The 18,924-nt window shown below is 41.6% G+C and overlaps 1 protein-coding gene across 5 annotated transcripts in view; it reads right to left on the bottom strand.

Moving 5' to 3' along the window:
* The window catches only part of TJP2 (tight junction protein 2), a 113,665-nt gene that overhangs the window by 71,690 nt on the left and 23,051 nt on the right, over window positions 1-18,924 (bottom strand). For 2 of the 5 annotated variants that reach the window (XM_075597632.1, XM_075597640.1), the window contains exons 1-2: window positions 18,088-18,169; window positions 16,471-16,591 (exon numbers count right to left, since the gene is read on the bottom strand). The exons of 1 other annotated variant lie outside the window; for it this stretch is intronic. The gene's annotated coding sequence lies outside the window, so the exon portion shown is untranslated. Of the gene's footprint in view, window positions 1-16,470; window positions 16,592-18,087; window positions 18,170-18,924 lie in introns of those variants that run through there. 2 more of the 5 variants (XM_075597674.1, XM_075597666.1) reach the window with 1 other exon arrangement.

Below are 18,924 nucleotides of genomic sequence, written 5' to 3'. Positions count from 1 at the left end.
CTGCTGCTCCCCTCCACGCAGAGGCCTGTTCCAGACTCTTGTGCTTAAGTGTTGGTTTATTGTGAATAAGTGAATATAAGGCGCTAACAACTTAAATAAATACAATAGTGATACGTGCAAGTGTAATATATATTAATATATGTGCTCAAATAATAAAGCCCTGCTCAAACCCTCTGGTAGAACCTGTTCCAGGGTTCCAAGTAGAAAGATGTATTTCAAACAATCCAGGAGGAGCAAAATATAGGGAAATAAAAAACAGAAAACAGTGCAAATTTAAGTGCAGACGTTGAGACTATGATGAAAATGTAATGACAATATCTTGGCTCTGCCGGTCTATCTACTCACAAGATGTAAATGGTAAGTATGCAGTAGGCAGATTGGGCTGCCACCCCAGGTAGTATCTGTGTATTTGTGGATATCCCTCCAGGCTTATCTCCTCAGAGTGACCATGGTATACATAAGGGAGGAAACAAAGCTACATAGCGCGATCTGTCTTCCAAAAAACTTTATAAAATCAGTATAAGCATATAAAATGTGCACTTACAATGTGCCAGAATTAAAATCGCATTTATCACAATCACAGTGATTCTAGGGGTTTTTTCCGATCTCACCGCCTCCTCTCTGGCTCTGAATGTCAGCCGTCTGCAGCCTGGAACACTCAGCTCCGTTTCTCCGCCGGTGCGTGTGACGTCACTGCTCAGTGGAAGGTACAGCTACGGATCCCTCACTAGACCAAAACACCACTCTACGCGTTTCGCCCAGCTCAGCAAGCTGTCAATGGCTTCGTCAGTGACGTCACACGCACCGGAGGTGAAACGGAGCTGAGTGTTCCAGGCTGCAGACGGCTGACATTCAGAGCCAGAGAGGAGGCGGTGAGATCGGAAAAACCCCCTAGAATCACTGTGATTGTGATAAATGCGATTTTAATTCTGGCACATTGTAAGTGCACATTTTATATGCTTATACTGATTTTATAAAGTTTTTTGGAAGACAGATCGCGCTATGTAGCTTTGTTTCCTCCCTTATGTATACCATGGTCACTCTGAGGAGATAAGCCTGGAGGGATATCCACAACACACAGCTACTACCTGGGGTGGCAGCCCAATCTGCCTACTGCATACTTACCATTTACATCTTGTGAGTAGATAGACCGGCAGAGCCAAGATATTGTCATTACATTTTCATCATAGTCTCAACGTCTGCACTTAAATTTGCACTGTTTTCTGTTTTTTATTTCCCTATATGTTGCTCCTCCTGGATTGTTTGAAATACTTAAGTGTTGGTTTGCCAGCACTGGTTTTTCCCTGGCTCTGCCCTGCGGTGTACTTCGGCCATCCTGCTGTCTGTCACGGGCCGAGGCCGCTCCTCGCGCAGAGGCCACTCCCACGCTCACGCACCTAACCTGAAGCGGGGAACTCCTGTCTACCTGTCCTGTCTACCTGTTGCCGAACGCCTGACTGAATAATGACGATGCTGCCTTCTCCAATCCTGACCCTGCTATGTACGACTATGGATTTCGCACTCTGGAACAGTCTAAGGTCGGTGATTATATAACCCCACCTCAGCCCCGCGGCCCGGTCCCGGTTTGTGGCGAGCACAATCGTGACAGTCACTTAGCTGTAGCTGCTGCGGCCACCTCATTACCTGCCGCCTTCTGAACCGCTGCGTCAAATGACACCACGGACTTCACCAAGGTGACATCACAGCTTCTCGTTGCCATGGCAACATTTCGTTGCAGGGTCAAATGATGTCATAATGTCGCGTTACCATGGCAATGTGACTCCGTGCATCGTCATGTTGTTGACTTCCGCTGAGTAATTTGACGCTGCAGTTCAGGAGGAGGAGACGGTGGCAGCAAGGAGGCGGCTGCCACAGCTGTGCCGGGGGGCGGCGGATTTTGAAATCTACCGCTGCTAGAAAGAGAAAGGGAAATGGTTACTGGGAGGTCCCACTTGGCACACAAAAAATGTAAACAACTTGGCAAAGTTATTGGTTTCCTGGAATGAATGTAATAATGCTTAGAAACTAATAAATGGTTTAGTTTCTCTGGGGAAAAAAAATAATACTTTTCTTTTCATAGAAGTAGGTTAGACGAGGAGACACTTTGCCTGTGGAAGGCCCTGCTCATTGCACAGTGACATCACACAATGGGTAGGAGCTAAAGGACCTTCAACACCAAGGCTGTGCAACAATGGAACATGCCGCAGCCCCATGGGTAATTCCAATACTGCCACTAAGTCAAAGACTGGAAGATACAATCAAATATGGAATGAGAGTGACACTAAAGTGCTAAGATTCTGCAAGGCTCAGCTAGGACTAGTTTGTGAGTCAGATTAGTGGGATATTCTAAAATTTACTCTCTTACATTTAAGAGATACTTGAACATATCTATGATATTTAAAAGAAAACCTAGTTTTGGTGATTTGATCAATCCCTTTATGGCGCCTCTAGCTCTTCCCAATCCAATTTGTGTTTTTCTGCGGGTCTATGAAAACATAGACTGTCATGAGTAAATCAGCACATGTAGTAACTACAAGAAACAGAGAGAAAATAGCACTATTCACTTGTTGTTGCCAAAAAATCCAACAAACAGTATTTCAAAATAGTTTTAGAACGTTTGAAAATGTTCCTTTGTTTTCTAATGGCCACTTTGAGTGGGGTGGATTTCTACAGTACTTCGTGGGGTGGATTTCTAATTCCGGTTCCTCTATCTCAATGATAATGTTATCAGATTTAATCATACCCCTCCTTGTCTGGGAACCAATTACAGAAAGATGTAGAAAAGAGATAAACAATAAGATCCAGTGTACACCTCAAATTAGAGTGTTCCCAAACATTTCCATAAAGAAACATTACTTTTTTGGGGGGCGGGGAAATATTGTTCCCGCTGTGTTTCTTTAAAAGAACCAATTTAGCAAATCCAGATTTGTCAGATAGAAATATGGGAACCCTGTTTGCCATATGAGAGGGCAGGGGTTTGCTAACTTTCGAACAACTCCAGGCGAAACATACTGTAATAGCCCATAATTGCAAAACAGTGCTGTTCCATAAGGACACATTTAGGCCATTCAAGTGAATGGGCGGTAAGATGTCTCCCGGCATGGCGGAAGGTCACCTTGGGAACTGGAATGTTGAATATGTTCTTTGTCGTTCAATACATTGCTGTTGTTTTGCAAGTGGGTGTGCTGATCTTTCACAATGCTCAGAAAGGACTCTTTCATTTTGTGTATTTTTGCACAATGCATTTGTTTCTCCACTTCGATTGTGAGCTCTTCATTGAAAATTCGATATTAATAATTTAAAAAAAGATAGTAACCTGTTCAGGGCAGGAGCTCCCTTTTACCTTATGTTGTCATTTATCTGTCGCACACATCCTCAATGCTTGTACTTTATTTACCTTGTATTATAATTTTGAAAAGCGCTGGGTAAACTGTGGCACTATATAAATAAAAGTATACATACATGCATCTCAGTATGCAAAATAGAATACTCTAGTCCAGTGGTAGCCAACTCCAGTCCTCACGAGCTACCAACAAGTCAGTCGAAGACTGAGCCACCTGTGCTGAAACAGGGATATCCTGAAAACCTGACCTGTTGGTAGCTCTTGAGGTCTGGAGTTTGCCACTCCTGCTGTAGTCAATGTCTTAAAGAAGCAACCCACCTTAACTAACCTCCACTTTTTTTTTTTCTAGAGCTGTACCGCATTATTTTCAGCTACGAGTACACCCTTCTTCCGAGATAATAACTGGTGAAGTCATTGGTACTTCTTCCTGGTTTTTAAAGGGAATTTAAATGGCCATCCTGTAGGAATCCACCAATGATGTTGCAGCTTTCCATTGGCCTGAGATCCGGCAGTCATTTTATTTCCCCTGTGGGAAATGTAAACCCGGTAACTTTCCCAGTATTTTTGAAACCGTGGGGGTGGCGTTTGGCTCGCTGTGACCCCCCCACCCCCCTCCAGTTCTCACCCCGTTAAACAAATTAAGTGTAAAATGAGTAGGAGGAACTGTTCCTTTAAATGAAACCTAGAGAGGGCCAATATATTGCACTATTTTTGATCGTGGGCAAAAGGAATTCCGGAGCGCAAATAGATCCAAGGACATGTGGATAGAAATACACAAAATAGTGCAATACAGTAACAATTAAGTAACAGTGAGTGTAGTAGTATGAATCCCACATGAAAGGAAAGAAAGCAACAGATGGTGCAGATTGCTTTATATTGAAAAAACACAAAGTAATGCACTTACTTTGTTATAAGTAATAAGTAATGTTATAAGTAACATCAAGGTAGGCGTTCAGACAACCCTGGGTCAAAATCAGAAATAACTGCAGCACTTCCCCTCCACCGGTTTCCCCGCTGTAACGGCCGTATAAGCGAATGATAACATCAACCAGTAGGTAGGGAACCAATTCTCAGCTGCACTCTTCCAGGTACAACCGTCACCTTGATGTTCCAAACGCCAGCAAAACTCCGCCCTGCGCGTTTTAAAAGGCTGTATGTACGAGTGAAACGCGCAGGGCGGGGTTTTGCAGGCGTTTACAGCGGGAAAACCGGCGGAGGGGAAGTGCTGCAGTTATTCCTGATTTTACCCAGGGTGGTTTGAATGCCTACCTTGATGTTACTTATAACATTATTTATTACTTATAACAAAGTAAGTGCATTACTTTGTGTTTTTTCAATATAAAGCAATCTGCACCATCTGTTGCTTTGTTTTCTTTCATGTGGGATTCCCCCTCCCCCTTCCATATTCCTTCGGTATCTTATATTTCCTGAGTGCTCTGATGGATGTCTGATGGAGATACCTGGTTTGACTATAAGAGTTGGTAACTTCAGATAACAGACAGCCCTATGCCTTCACTGTTACTTAATTGTTACTGTGTTGCACTATTTTGTGTATTTCTATCCACATGTCCTTCGATCTATTTGTGCTCCGGAATTCCTTTTGTCCATTCTTCTCTGGACCCGGTTTGAGTCCTGTCTAGGAGCAGCACTAATTCCAGAGACCGTATACTTTTACTTTTTATATCACTATATTGTTGTTTTTCTAATTATTTTCATACTGGGTTACGTGTCACTATTAGTGCTGTTTGCACTTGAATTTTTTTTTCTCTCTGTGATCACTATTTTTGATCGTATAGGAAAATTTGGACATTTTGGAATAAAACTTTCTTGCATATAAATACTTTAATCAAAATTACATTTACTCCTAATTACTAAGCTTTACTTTTTCGAAATCTTGTGGACTGTTAAGAGAAAGTGTCTACTTTGCCCAAGGTTGTAGACCGGTTGCTTATGGCTGCTAATAAGGCCATCCTCTCAAATTAAAAAAATTGGGGGAAATAGCAGAGCACTACTGAAAAGCATCCAAACTTGAAAAAAAGATTATGAGGAGGAAAGTGCGTGTTCCATTTAAAAAAGTATTTATTGGTCATGGAACAAAATAGCGTTGCCCTACCAACGCATTTCGCGCCAAAAAAGCGCTTTCTCAAATTAACTATTTATAACTTCTCCAGTTTCTCAACTTGATACAATTCTTTGGCTAAAGAAGATCTGGATTCCAGGTCTGTCGAAATGCTAGAGAAATAGCAACTTTTTTTTTATTGAGGCACTTCCTTACTCCATAAAATGTATTAATCTGAATCCTTTTAAATTTCCCTAGTGGTTTCAGTGACCACTTTGAGAGTAGAGTGGATTGAAGAACCTTATTTTTGTCAGGATGTTGGAAGCAGCAGGCTTATTAAACATATCACCTTGATAGAGTGATCTCTTGGGGTGTCAGTGTTGAGCTGGATTGTGGTCATAATTGCAAGAGAATCCTTGTTGTAAGTGATTTGTTGTGTGTAACTTCTTGTACCTAGCCAGGCACTCTGTATAGCTGTAAAACCAGTTGATCTTCTTCCTTGTTAGACTGGTTGCTGGCTTAAATTATCCTTTTTTTCATTGTATGTACAGTATTGTAACCGATGTAAAGTTTTTGGTAGGAAAGTTGTTTTGAAACTGAAAAAAGTCTAAAAACCTAGACAAAAACATTAAAATAGATGCCAATCACATAGTTTTAGGCTGTTAAACCTTAGTGCCAAAAGAGGCTGCCATGGCCCCTCTAGCAGGTCGCAACCACGTTATTACGTTAGAAGCAATCACATGGTCGGGGAAGTCACTACGGTGATGCCCATGGAAGAGGAGAAAAAAGCAGATGACATTGACTGAATGTTTCAAGGGCCACCTGCTTGCCGGCCTCCGGGACAGCTATTAAACATTGTAAGGTTTACTTGTGAGGTTAAACATATTACTGTAATTTCATCCATATCAACTAACCCTAGCTTAAAGCAGCAGTCCAAGATGCCGTTCCTCCCCCTCCTATATGTGCATCAATACAATCCACACAATGATAAGTAGTTAGCTAAGTTGCCGATTGACAAAGATTTGGCTCGGGGGTTCACTAAATGGCTGTCAGTACAGCAGAAGAGGACCAAAGATGCAAAGTTATGTGGGGAAGATCATGTGACCAGGCAGGCACTTGATACAATTAGTGCGCTGCTAGAGAGAGGGCAGGGCTCAAAAAGGGGTGTGCCAGAGCCTGTATCAGAAGAGGAAGGGGATGGTTGCTATAGAAACAAAAAAGGCTTGCTACATTATAATACATTAAAAATTTAACTCCATTTAAAAAAATAAAAAAATGCTACACGTATTTTCTCATAGTACATGCAGTCCTCGGTTATCCAACTGAATCCGCTCTGGAAGTAGCGTTGGATAGTGAAACCGTTGTAAAGTGAGTCCCATGTTAATCAGTGGTGGTGAGCATTGGATAACGCATTCAGGCGTCGTATAACGGCCCATTGGGTTGCATTGTAAAGAGTTGGATATGCCATTCGGCAACTACCTGTACAGAACTGATTTTATTTATTTTTTAAAAGACACAAATGTAGGATATTGTTGGTCTGCAGCTTTAACAGTATGATATTGTTCCAGTCCTGGTTTTGTATTTGCACTTGGTGGTCTACTATTTCTTTCAATTGAGTAAAATACAGTATGAAGAAATACCACCCTGGGTCAGTATGACACTATGGGCCTGACTTGTCGGCAAAGGACTGCACCTTTAACACATTGACTAAGAGGCTCTCTGGCTTCTCTGCCAACCAATATGTTAAGAGGTGGTAGATGTGCCACTTTCAGTAAGCTGATTCACATCTATGTATTACATGTGATCAGGGCCGCCAACAGGGGGTGAGAGCCGGGACAAGTGTCCCGGGCCCAGTGGCTGCGAGGGGCCCGGCCAGCCAGAGCTGGAAGTTATGCAAGCAGAGGTCAGGCCCAACTTCTGCGTTCGGCTGCAAGGCCTCTAGTTGCTCCCCAGCTGCTGCGGGCCTGCCTCTCTTTCCCACACTCAGTGAGGGCCACCCTCACTCCCTCACTTTCCCGTGCCGGGCCTATGTCTCCCTCCTTTGCATGCCGGAAACTGGGCCCAGCTCCGGCGTGAGAGAGAGGCCCCGCGTGGGAGAATGAGGGAGGCCCACAGCAGCATAAGGGAGTTGGGGCTCGGCGGCAACCAGAGGCCCAGCAGCCAGAAGCAGAAGTTTCAGCGCCGTCCAGGCCCCCCGCAGTCACCGTCGCGGGAAAGTAAGGGAGGCCAGCTGCAGCTGGGAAGACCCTGAAACCATCCCCAAAGTAAGAGTAATTGGGGGGGGTGTAGTGTAATAGTATATCTATTTGGGGGGTAGTGTAAGTATGTATTTGGGGGGTAGTGAAAGTATGAATTTGTGTGGGGGGGTTAGGGTTGTAAGTATGTATTTGTGGGGGGTAGTGTTGTATGTATGTATTTGTGGGAGGTAGTGTTGTAAGAATGTATTTGGCGGGTAGTGTTGTAAGTATGTATTTGTGGGGGGGGGTAGTGTTGTATGTATGTATTTGGGGGGGTAGTGTTGTATGTATTTGGGGGGTAGTGTAAGTATGTATTTGGGGGGGTGGGGTGGTGTTGTATGTATGTATTTGGGGGAGGTAGTATTGTAAGTATGTATTTGGGGGGGTAGTGTTGTATTTATTTAGTGGGGGGATTGTGTGGGTATTGTGGGGGGAATTATGTGTTTGGCAAGGGAGGGAGGATGGAATGAGTGTGAGGATGGGGGATTGAGGGAGCGGGATTGAGTGAGAGGGAAGTAATTGAGTGATAGCAGGCAGGGGAGCGTGAAAGGGATGTAAGAGAGAGTAAGGAAGAGAGAGTGGGTCAAAACTCTAGTCCTGAGCCCCGGGAAATCCATCCGTTGCGATACATTGATTTGTTATGTGCATTATGTTTTCCTATTTGTGGAGTTGTACAACTATAATGTTTTCCTACTCATAATAAAAGAGCAAGAAACAGATATTTTGTATGTATATTTTGTAACATAACACCATTACCACTGCAGAGATTCAAGCAGCCTCACCTCTGAACTGTTCAAAAATGCTTATTCAGCAGCATATAGTAATGCTAATTGTGGTAATACATACACACTCCCAGTTACTTTACAAATGCAATCCCACAGCTCCAGCCAAACAGAAAAAACAACCTTTTAGCTATTGTTTAACAATTCAATAGGCTTCCTTAAACTAAACTAACCATGCAAAAGGTGCATATTTAGTTTCTTTTGTTTCTCAGGAAAATTAATTATAAATGTAATTTCTTAGGGGCATCTGAGTGTCAAGTATTTTCCTTCCCCATATCCCGCCCCTGTCCTCCTTAGAGAGCCAGTAAACATACTGTATGGGGAGGGAGAGGGGGACCTCGGGCTGCACAAGCACCTGCTAATCCCACAGTGACAATCGCAGAAACAAAGAAGACACCAAACCCCTCCCGAGTCTCAGCTCATCGGGTTTTACTAACCAACTTTAAAAAAAATAATTAAAAAATACTTATGTGACAGATTTTTTTGTTAAAAAAAAAAAAAAACCATCAATCACCCGGCTGTGACCCCTCGTGTCACTCTCATTAGTTCACTTCGGTGCGAGGAGGCGTCGCACTGTTGATGCTCCGGCTAAGAAAAAGTTGCACAACGTATACTGTATAGTTGAGTCTTTCCTATGTTTGCAGCGCTACTTTCTGCTACTGATGCTCAGCCTCTTTTCTTTCTGTATAACTGTATAACAGGGGGGTGCCACAAGGATAGAGGTCGTGCAACAAACTCATTTTCCGAGCACAGGTTGTGTGGGGTGGTGATGGACAGTAGATCAGCGCAGTTGTTTTACAGTGTGCCACACGAGAGAATACATTATTCATTGTGCTGACTACAGGACATCATATTACTGTAGCTGGAGCAGACGTCTTCTAACCTGGGTCAGAGCACAGTATTCTGTATAGTAACAATGTTCTAATCCTTTTGGATAATGAAACACAAAAGAAACATGTATGGCTTCTACTGTATGTATGTAGAAATGTATTTCTACAGTCGAGTTTCAGCGTTGCATCAACTCTTTCAGTCTAACAGCCTAAGTTTTTTTTCTTATTGTTTATCACAGTGGATAAAAACAGGGATTTTATATTTTGTCGATGTATAAATACAATGATATTATATTTCATCTAAGCAGACGGAGATGTATCAATGTAAAGAAAGTGCACATAGAAGTGTGTTTTGACGCTTTACTCCATTTTCTGTTTGCGTCCGACGTATGAAAGTGTTTCTTACATTTGACACAAATTGTTGGGCAGAAAATGTTACGCCACCTCATACTTTGTTTTAATACCAACACAAGATAAAAAAGTGACGCAGACGCAGAGTTTGCGTATCTCATTATAATCTGTGCATCATGTAACTCCTCCTATTGTACACACAGAATATAATACATCTCACTATAATCTGTGCATCATGTAACTCCTCCTATTGTACACACAGAATATAATACATCTCATTATAATCTGCATCATGTAACTCCTCCCTAACTCCTCCTATTGTACACACAGAATATAATACATCTCACTATAATCTGTGCATCATGTAACTCCTCCTATTGCACACAGAGATTATAATACATCTCATTATAATCTGTGCATCATGTAACTCCTCCCTAACTCCTCCTATTGTACACACAGAATATAATACATCTCATTATAACCTGTGCATTATGTAACTCCCCCCTATCTCCTCCTATTGTACACACAGAATATAATACATCTCATTATAACCTGTGCATCATGAAACTCCTCCCTAACTCCTCCTTTTGTACACACAGAATATAATACATCTCATTATAATCTGTGCATCATGTAACTCCTCCCTAACTCCTCCTATTGTACACACAGAATATAATACATCTCATTATAACCTGTGCATCATGTAACTCCTCCCTAACTCCTCCTATTGTACACACAGAATATAATACATCTCATTATAACCTGTGCATTATGTAACTCCTCCCTAACTCCTCCTATTGTACACAGAATACAATACATCTCATTATAACCTGTGCATCATGTAACTCCTCCCTAACTCCTCCTATTGTACACACAGAATATAATACATCTCATTATAATCTGTGCATCATGTAACTCCTCCCTAACTCCTCCTATTGTACACATAGAATATAATACATCTCATTATAACCTGTGCATCATGTAACTCCTCCCTAACTCCTCCTATTGTACACACAGAATATAATACATCTCATTATAATCTGTGCATCATGTAACTCCTCCCTAACTCCTCCTATTGTACACACAGAATATAATACATCTCATTATAATCTGTGCATCATGTAACTCCTCCCTAACTCCTCCTATTGTACACACAGAATATAATACATCTCACTATAATCTGTGCATCATACAACTCCTCCCTAACTCCTCCTATTGTGCACACAGAATATAATTGTTACATCTACAGCAACTCCGGTCAGAGACCGTCCCGCTGACGCGTCACACGGCGGACCCATGCGCACACGCACGGCCAGGGCAGTACACGCACGCTCGGAAAGGAGCTGCCAGCGCCTCCCACAGGGAGGGAACTCGGCCGTACGCCCGCGTGAAGTCAGCGCTCCGCGACGCGCATCGCGCACGCGCGGGTTGCTCGGCAACCAAGGCAATCACCAGGAAAGCCTGACCTGCAGGCTGTTTCAGATTACGGCCGCCCGGACATCATTGGAGGACCGGATCACACCCCTGCAAGGTAATTGGATCCTTCCCACATATATACCTGCTCCTGTCTGGCATTCCTTGCTGAGCATAAACTCCTGTTTATGCATTGTGCTCACCGCTGCTGTTTAGTTTGCTTGAACTTTGCTTGGTCTGACCTGTCTGTTCTCTGATATCCTGATCCTGGCTGTTCTTTGGATTCCTACACTCTCCAGCGCTTTGACCCCGGCTTCGCCCTCGACCATTCTACCTTCTATTACCCTGGACCTTGGCTACGGAAATCTACCATCCTCTACTCTCCAACCCCGGAACACGGCAAGTACCCTGACTACCCTGATCTCTCCAACCCTACGACGCGGTACGACTTGGACTACGCATTCCGGACAGGACTGCGTGGTTGTGGGTCGGTGTCTTTCTATCCCCACCTCAGCCCCGCGGTCTTCCGTCCTGTTTGTGGTGAGCGCAGCGTGACAATAATACATCTCACTATAATCTGTGCATCATGTAACTCCTCCCTATCTCCTCCTATTGAACACACAGAATAGAATACATCTAATTATAACCTGTGCATCATGTAACTCCTCCCTATCTCCTCCTATTGTACACACAGAATATAAGACATCTAATTATAACCTGTGCATCATGTAACTCCTCCCTATCTCCTCCTATTGTACACACAGAATAGAATACATCTAATTATAATCTGTGCATCATGTAACTCCTCCCAACTCCTCCTATTGTACACACAGAATATAATACATCTAATTATAATCTGTGCATCATGTAACTCCTCCCAACTCCTCCTATTGTACACACAGAATATAATACATCTAATTATAATCTGTGCATCATGTAACTCCTCCCAACTCCTCCTATTGTACACACAGAATATAATACATCTAATTATAATCTGTGCATCATGTAACTCCTCCCAACTCCTCCTATTGTACACACAGAATATAATACATCTCATTATAATCTGTGCATCATGTAACTCCTCCTATTGTATACACAGAATATAATACATCTCATTATAATCTGTGCATCATGTATATCCTCCCTAACTCCTCCTATTGTACACACAGAATATAATACATCTCATTATAACCTGTGCATCATGTATATCCTCCCTAACTCCTCCTATTGTACACACAGAATATAATACATCTCATTATAACCTGTGCATCATGTAACTCCTCCCTAACTCCTCCTATTGTACACACAGAATATAATACATCTCATTATAACCTGTGCATCATGTAACTCCTCCCTAACTCCTCCTATTGTACACACAGAATATAATACATCTCATTATAACCTGTGCATCATGTAACTCCTCCCCAAATCACACGCTGACTTGCAAACACACAGCAAAACTTGGAGTAAAGACCTTGATACATTGACACCAAGAGATTAAAATGACACAATTTGCCTACAGTACATTTTTGCTCCAAATGTGCTGTGATACACCACCCCAAATGGGAATGGGGACATGCACAGTGGATAGACACAAAATATAGACAGATAGCCACTGCTATAGTCCTATGGGGTAAGAGGCTGGAATATGATCAGGTATACACATGACACAGTGGTTGAAATCAAGAATGGCCACACAAATGTAGAAAATGATTAAAAAAAAGGGTTTAGTAAAATGACATCAGGAGGCACACGGATGCAGTGGGAACTTACAATCAAGCCCCAGAAATAATTTTTTTACCCTACAGGATTGCACTATCATTTGTCTTATTGTTTTTTCTCCTCATATGTTCATCCTGGTGTCTGCGCTCCCTGACTTCTGGACATTGCCACTATATAAGGATCTATAAGGAAGATCACTGAAGGTCGAGCTGCAAACTGGCACTGGTTGTATATCATTTCATTCTATATTCTGCATTCACTATACTGCATTATCTCCTCCTATCTGAAACACTCGCAGGAGTGCCTGGTGATTTTTGTGTCTTTACACCACCCCAAAGCATGCACTGCTGCTTTGACAACATCTCTAGTCAATTTTAGCAGCAGAAGGGTTAATCGGGGCCCTCTCCTGAACCTTTGTGGAATTAATCAGAGAAGGCAATAGCTGCCAGTGTTCTGATTAAATGGAAACTCTCTGAGCAGATCAGTTCAGCATTAATCTTCTGGGATCACTACTTGATGCTGCATATGACATTTGAATTCAAGGGGTTTCCCACACAGAAAGCTGCACTTTGCAGTGGATAAAGCAATAGTGGATTAGTTTGGCAAAAGGACTGCTTGAGATTGTGTCATTTTGATTGAACTGTAAAATGTTGAGGGGATTGAGGAACATTTTTAGAAGTACAGTTCCGAGATAATGTTATTATTCACAGTAAGTAGAAATAGCCGTGTTACTCCAGTTGCGATAGAGCAGCGTAAAGGAGAACTTCAGTATTAGGTGATACCTTTTTTTATTTGGACTAACAATTAATATTATAAGACAAGCTTTCAAGAGTTCTCGCTCGTCCTCAGGTCAGCAATGCTCAGTACAAGATAATTTTAATGATTCTTAATATTGTATTGCATGTCTGTGCTAAAATCAATCCCCCGTTCCAGTTAAAACAGCATTCTCCACTTTCTTAACAACTTCTATGAAACCTTTGACCAGGGCCAACGAGGGGGGAGACGGGGGGTGGCGGTGCCCGGTGGTCCAGAAAGGGGCCGCACTACATATACATTTGCCGCGCTCTCTGGCCTATCGGACCTGGTGGGGAGGCACTTCACTGTGACGGCTGCCTTGCAGCCACCCTCCTACTGTTTCTGAACCGCAGCGTCAAATGACATCACAACGTTGTGATACCATGGCAACGCGATGCCCTACGAGGTGACGGCAACGTCCGCGGCGTCCTTTGGAGGTGGCCGCCACAGCTAAATGCGGGGAGAAAAGAGCTGCTGGGGGGGCCTGAATTTTTTTTCCCTCCGGGGCCCGAACCTCCCTCAGCGGCCCTGCTTTTGACATTAAACAAGTGTCCTACTGTATATCTAACAGTTCTGACTCATTGAGTCAAAGATAACAGTAACATCTAATTTATTAATATGAACTGAATGTGTAACAAAAAAGTAGCCCGGGAGGGTGATGCAGCTGATCTCACTCATTATTTATAACTTTCTACCTATTTTTGTAATAATTGCGTAGCTGGTAGAGTTGTGTCACTGTTTAACAAAACATGTGTATTTGCTGTTAAACTGTATTTTATAGTGACCTCAGGTGGCAGATGACTACATTACAGCATTCACTTACCATGGTCAACGCTGCTACCGTGAACGTTAATGTGGTAACAAAGGAGGGAGAGGGAGTGCTGGTGAACATTAAGGGCCTTATTCTATATCAGCTGAACTGGTCCCTGGATAGATCATCATAAACAAATACATAACATACAGGACCCCTATAAGCTCATATTGAACCCCCAAAATAACCACAACATATCTATATATCTATATATATATATATATATATATATATATATTATTTTGAATATATTGACACTTATACGCATATATATATCTATATCTATATCTAGATATAGATATAGATATAGATATATATATATGCGTATAAGTGTCATTTTATTCAAAAGATATCTATATATATTTAGGCACTGTACCGTGTATATGTGTCATTGGATGTAGCACTGGGCTTTGTCTGTGTTTCATGTTCTGTCTCTGGTTTTAAATAAACAAATACATATACTGAAAAAAAACAATCAAGTAGCAATTCCCCTAGAAGCCTCCATGAGCTAAAATCATATTATGTTAGTATCTTGCTTATTGAAGCATGATTTTCTTAATCACTAGCTTCTGAAGTTACCATGGAAACCTTGAGACTGCACTGGGAGATCTCCATTTTAACCTCCCAGGCACTTAATATTACAAACTCATATCTCAGAGCATCCGATTTTAAAAATAAAAACAGCCTTGGATAGGCGAGGAAGAAGGGACTTGGGGACCTATTGGAATGAGACCCATGACTGAGGTGACGCTACCAGGGTAAAGGAAATGGTTAATACAATTTATGGTTTGTTATATGTTGGCCGAAGGTTCTGATTGGTTGGTTTATATTTAGGGGTGGAGTTAGTTTGACAGTTATTACTGCTTATTTGTAAAGCACCACCATACTCCGCAGCGCTGTACAATGGGGGTACACAGTTATGTATATTACACAAACACAATTTCCTGCCAAATAAGGACAAACCAGCGCTTACAGATACAAAATGTAACGAGGGCCCTGCTCCTGAGAGCTTACAATCTACAGGAATGGGCTCTGAGGTGTTTTTAGGGGCAACCATTTTAAAACTAAAGTTGGAAAAAGTTCCCTCCCTCCCCATATTTGTAATGGATATATTAAATGAAGAATATAAATATATATATATATATATATTTGATATGTAAATAATTTTTGTTTAATGTATAAAATGTACACACTTTGTCAGAGCTGCGAAGCTCCTTGTTAGCTGGATCGCAGTTTATGTCAGCGGTGCGAAAACTAGGGGTCGGGAGATTTTTCTGGGGGTGCACGGGCTGTTGCAGGGGTCCCACGCTCTTCCCCCAGGCATTTAATTAAGTAATAATCCCCGAAGAACAGGGCATTACTGGCCAATAATGCCCTGGCTGGAAGAGTTGAAGGCCCGAGGCGAAGGCAAGGTGCTTTAACCCAGCCAGGGCATTATTGGCCAGTAGGATTATTACTATTATAGGCTAAATGTAGACGTATTTTTAATTTTTCATAAAAAAAGATACATTTTTGTAGTCATTGATTTTTATCAGTGTATATACCTGTGTAGGAAAAAGTAGTAAAGTAGAAGTTGAGGGCTGAGGGGCGGGAGAGAGAGAGGTTTAGGGCTGAGGGGAGAGGTGGGTGGAGGTGGGATGTGGGAGAGAAGTGGAGGGACTGTGATATTAACTACAACTAAATAAAAAGAAATACAAATGACCTTACAGTAGCACAGGCAATAGATGTGGTGAGAAATATTACTTTGTTGCAAGCATAGGAAGCCACACCGGATGATGTCACAGCTTCCTATTGTGACGCGGGACATTTAAAGTCGCCATTATATGAACCACATAGAGAGGTAAGTATCTTGGGCAGCAGGATGCCTGGAGCTGAAATTGAGTTCAGCTATGGAGACCCCCTGCTTCAATCATATATATATATATATATATTTCTGCTTGGATTGCCTCTTTAAATGGCGATCAAGCACTGTTAAGTAAATATCTCCTAACACTACTTTCCTGAGTTCTTAAGGAGCGAGACTGAACTTGAAAACAATTCAAGAATCAGTCATTCTCCCTATTGTACTCTGGATTCTTCCTTATCTTAATAGTGGGCGGAAATAAGTTGCAGTGAGGTAGTTATTACCTGGTGAAGGGATCTGCCGCGTGTGAATCTCTGCCTGGGCCTGGTGAGGTGTTTTGGAGCTGGATTCCAGTGTGGTTGGCGGTACCACTCACATGCGCTGGGTAATACAGTGTTACGCTCCCTACAGAGGAAAGACAGCACAGGTTTCTATGGTGAAACAGAGAGCGCAATTAGGGGCTACAATTCATTTGCCAAAGATGAATGTGCTGTCCAGATCCCACACAGGCAAAGAACTTGCAGAGCAGTTAGCACTAGATATGGTTTTAGAAGCAGTTGTTTTCCTGGTCATGCTGGATTCACTATATACCAATATGCAGCAGGAGGTCAAGATCAAAACATATTGTATTTTACTTAGTGTGGTCCAAAAAACTTCTACTAAAGATTAAAATAAATTTAAAACAGAAGGTATATGTAAAGTTATGTGTTGTACAGGCATACCCCGGTTTAAGGACACTCACTTTAAGTACACTCGCGAGTAAGGACATATCGCCCAATAGGCAAATGGCAGCTCGGGCATGCGCCTGTCAGCACATCCTGAACGGCCATACCAGCTCCCTACCTGTACCGAAGCTGTGCGCAAGTGGGGAGACTATAGAGCCTGTTACAAATGCGTTATTTACATCAGTTATGCACGTATATGGCGATTGCAGTACAGTATATGCATCAATAAGTGGGAAAAGGGAGTGCTTCACTTTAAGTACATTTTCACTTTACATACATGCCCCAGTCCCATTGCGTACGTTAATGCGGGGTATGCCTGTATTAACATAAGTTGAATTTGATGGACATCTGTCTTTTTTCTACATCCTCTGCTATGTAACTATGTATTGTAATCCTCAAATATATTTTATTATTTTAATAGTACCCTTAACCACTAATTTCCTAAATTATGTTACAGGATTTACCTATTGAGGATCGGGATAACGAAAAGACTAACCTGCTGCTTATAAATGCCACAATGTATATTCCAATATTCCTTTTAAAAAATAAGGCTTTAAACTCCAAATCAAAAAATGAAAACTAGAGTTTCTTGTCACTTACTTTGTGTTACTGCATAATGTAATCATATAAAAAAGATTTTATGTATACAGTATCGACAATATATACTTATGCTTTGAATATTTTTTTCCTATTATTCTACATTTTTATTTTCCTTATCCTTACCTATCCTGACCTATAGTTTGTCATTTGTATTTTTCTCTTTCATTTTTGATTCTTTTGCTGACATTGAAGTAACAAATATATATATATATATATATATATATATATATATATATATATATATATATATATATAAAACAATTGTTGACGTAATCTTCTAATTCATGCTATCAATGCTATAATATCTCACTCTTTCACTTCCTATGACAGCTTGTCACTTACACAATTACACAAATACATATGCATGTACAGTGAGACAAAGATACTGAGGACCTTCAAGCTCAAACTCTGCATAAACACACACACACACACACACACACACACACACACACACACACACACACACACACACACACACACACACACACACACACACACACACACACACACACACACACACACACACACACACACACACACACAAGGGAAATGCCTGCTTCCTTCTTGCAGTCTTACCCTGCATATGACCACAGGTTTGCATGCCTTCCCTCGGGGAGAAGGTCTCTCTTATTCAGCGGGGTGATGCCAATGGCTGCTTCTAGAATAGTAAAGTATTTCTTGTACCTCATCCTGCCTGTTTCACCCCGATACAGCATCAAGTTATGGTCTGATGGCCACTGAGGAAAGACAGTGAGATCTTTCCTCTTACAGCTATAAGCTGCCCGTTTCTTTTCATTGTAGTGTGCATTACGAACATGCCAAAATACAACGAGGATGGTTTTTTTTTTTTATAAGAAACATTCATAAGAGTGGATTCGCTGTAACGTCACTCTTATATAATTCCAGTGATCTTGTAATGAAGCACTAATGAAAATTTCCGCAGTTACAATCATGTTGTAAGCCCAGCCACCAGGCAAAATAGAACTCCAATTCACTAATCCCCCGGATAAATCTTTGAGTTCAACAATCTACCAAGTATTAACTGGGATTCGATGATTCTTGGGTGTCATGTCAATTTTTAGAAAACAAAATGAATTGTCAAATTTAGCATCAGTTACCTTAAAATCTTGATGTCTTGTGTAACACGTGTGATATATTAACGTGTTTATTATTTTAAAGAGACATCATTTCTTTAAAAGCAATGTACAGTACTTTAAAGAATATTGAAGCAGTAATCCCTCCCCCACCCCCTTTTTTGTTTTCTTAAACCCCCATTTATTTATTTTTTAGACAATCTGAACCAGTGGGTGCCTCTGAGCTGAACCCCGCTATTTTCAGCTTTGGGAACCCCAGAGGAAACAAAATAGCTGTCAAATCTCGGGCCAATAGGAAGCCGCAACATCATCAGTTGCA

Source organism: Ascaphus truei, chromosome 1 (genome assembly GCF_040206685.1).
Source record: "Ascaphus truei isolate aAscTru1 chromosome 1, aAscTru1.hap1, whole genome shotgun sequence".
NCBI lineage: Eukaryota > Metazoa > Chordata > Amphibia > Anura > Ascaphidae > Ascaphus > Ascaphus truei.
This window is presented reverse-complemented; position numbering and strand designations above follow the sequence as displayed.